Source organism: Nanorana parkeri, unplaced genomic scaffold (genome assembly GCF_000935625.1).
Source record: "Nanorana parkeri isolate BGI_ZX_2015 unplaced genomic scaffold, ASM93562v1 scaffold48, whole genome shotgun sequence".
NCBI lineage: Eukaryota > Metazoa > Chordata > Amphibia > Anura > Dicroglossidae > Nanorana > Nanorana parkeri.
The window spans coordinates 223,836-226,630 of record NW_017306316.1 but is presented as its reverse complement, the minus strand read 5'-3'; the positions used below and the strand labels follow the sequence as shown (position 1 = coordinate 226,630).

General features: G+C 45.0%; 1 protein-coding gene across 1 annotated transcript in view; it reads right to left on the bottom strand.

Moving 5' to 3' along the window:
* Positions 1–2,795, bottom strand: part of RILP (Rab interacting lysosomal protein) — a 44,070-nt gene that overhangs the window by 7,619 nt on the left and 33,656 nt on the right. The window lies entirely within an intron of this gene.

The following is a 2,795-nucleotide window of genomic DNA, read 5'->3' as shown; positions in this document are numbered from 1 at the left end:
TATAAATATAATGTGAAGTTCTGTAACTGTCCAGAGACTACAGATAAGCAAACCGTTTTATGTGAAAACACAATTCTGGACGACAACTGACTGAACTGTGAGCCGCTACCTCTAGTCAATATACAACAAAACATTAATGAATTGACCTTATTTAGCGTTTCACATCATTTGATTAAGCATGCTGTGCACACTGCTTCTGGATGGGATTACAACCCCTTATCACGATTTGGAGTTGTGCAACCGCCCTCTAGGAAAACGACCAAGTACCAGTGTTGACCAGCTTTTGTCCACATCATACTACTTCTCTCCCCGTACAAGTCTATTGGCATATAAAACCAGCTTGAAGGAGTTCAGAAGGAGGCCAACTGCAAGTCAAATGCACTTGCAATGAATGCTGAATAATCTCAAACATCTCAAAAGCTAATGTCAAAGCAAGTTGCATTTGCCCATCGACAAGCCCAAAGTCCATCAACAGAGGCCCAAATTGCCCTGTGGTAATAATTCACATTGGATTGTTTGATAACTAATGAAAGGGATATGCATGTCCAATGCCAACAACTCTCCTTATAATAAGGCCAAGTTCTAAGCACAGCCTCAGCAAAGGGATCTGAAGGAAACTGATCATGAAAGAATCATACAGAATTTCAGTAAAAAATACACTTAAGGTCATTTTAGTTCATATAATACCAAATTCTTTGGTATAATATAGAAGATGAGGTTGTGTTGAGTAAATAGATACCCAACATGCTAAGTTTAAAAATGGTGTGTGCCCGTGAAGCTACGAAAAACTATGGTGCCCCAAATTGTCCATAGGCAAAGCTGTAAAAGCCCGTACAGGTCATGAATTTAGAGTTAACAGTGAATAACGGCCCGAAAATTATTTTTGCTCTCACATACGCAGCAATACCTAACATGTATGGCGCAGTCGGTATTTTCGTATTTATGCGCACCTGATTGCAACATTTTGCATTGTGCACTCCTGACTTTACTGGCATTAAGCTTTAGGAGGTCATCTCTCAAAAATTTGAGGAGAAACACTGCCAGTCACCTCGAACACTGGCTTAATGGGGAAGGGTAGGGCGGAATGCAGCAATCAGCTAAAAATATTTAGGACAGCTGTTTTGCCCCTTTCAAAAAATGGTTTTGCCAAGTTTGTTTTATGGTACAAAAAGCAATAATATACAATAACAAAAACAAAGAATTCTATGCACTGCACAGAAACTCCAAGATAGAATACTGAACAGCAACAAAAGACTTTATTAAATAACTAAGAAAATTGGCACAACATTCATATTATGCAAACAGAGGAATAAAATCATGTCAACATAACCACTTACCCGAATTTCACAATTTTAAACAAAGGGACGTTCCCATACATATTTGTTATGTGTGTATTACAGAACTATAGCGGCAGCCAATGTTTAGCCTTCATCACCGTCAAGTCATAAGTAAATAGCAATAAACCTCTGAATATCTGACCTCAGAGCCAGAGTCAATGTGCTCACAGGCATGACTTCACTTTCAAATAGATACAGTCACTAGGCTTCAGTTTTACATACAAAGTTGAAAGATAAATGTAATGTTACAAAGCAAAACACGGTCTTTGGCGAGTCTGGAGTTTCTCCAAAAATGACCTTTTATTCATTTTAGCTACTGAAAGTTATTTAACCACTTGCTGACCGGGGTGTTAAACCTCCTTCCCATCCAGGCCATTTTTCAGCGCTGCGGTACTTTGAATGACATTTATTCCGTCATGCACACTGTACTGAAATTAATTTTATACAATTTTTTTAGGGACAGATAGAGCTTTCTTTTGGCGATATTTATTCACCACTGCGGTCTTTATTTTTTACTATAGTAAGGAAAAATTAGCGAATTAAAAAAACAAAAAAAAACAAAAACAGTTTCCCCTATATTAAATTACAAAACATTTTTCTCTCCCGTTCATTGAAGGACACAGGGAACAGATCGGCGATCATGTACTGTAGGGTAATATCGCCACCTGCAGGAGAAGGACGCTAGGCACAAAAAAACTAAAAGACCAATTACAGCCTAGGGGCGGCCCCTGCCGGTGGCCAAACCCCCCACCTACTGAGAAGTCTCCAGTTTTTTGCCTAGCGTCAGGAGTAAGGAGCTAAGAATTTTCCTCGGTATTCTTACCTGCTTCTTCCTGATTTTTTTCAGAGGATTCTTCTAGCAAGTGTTGTCCGGGCGACAGGCTGGATGTCTTGGATCCTTGGAGTCTCCCCTGGATAACCAGCGAGCGTATGCAGGCCCGCTACGGTGGGTCGGCTACGACGGCCCCGCTCCGGCGGGGTGGCCTGTGGGTTCGTCCCAGGGGGGTGCATATGACTGGGGGTCTCGGCCGTCCAGTCACAGCACTTCCCTCAGGCTGCTGGCGCCGCGACTGCGGTCGGGGGCGCCAGTTCTCCGCACAGCACCTGTGGCGTTTTTTCCTGATGTCCCCTGCGCTGCTGTCGGTCTGGAGGGGGGTGCCTGGTCCGCATCCTCCTGGGTATGTATGAGATGGGCCTGGATGCTTTGGCTCCACATGCTCACCCCCTCCTCCTCCATCCTCCGTCGCCTGTCTGTCGGGGTGTGTGGCCCTGGGGGTCCTTGCCTGGATCCTCGGCGTCAGGAGGCGGCCTGCAGGTGTTCCAGGGGTGTTTTGGGGTCGGGCTGCGGTCCTGGTGCTGGCGGAGGCTTGGGGCCTCTGGCGCTGCTGGCCGCTCGGTTCCGTTCGCGGGGGCCGCTAATCGAGCCCCCGGCTTCGTTTGCGGCCTTCTCGGAGGCCG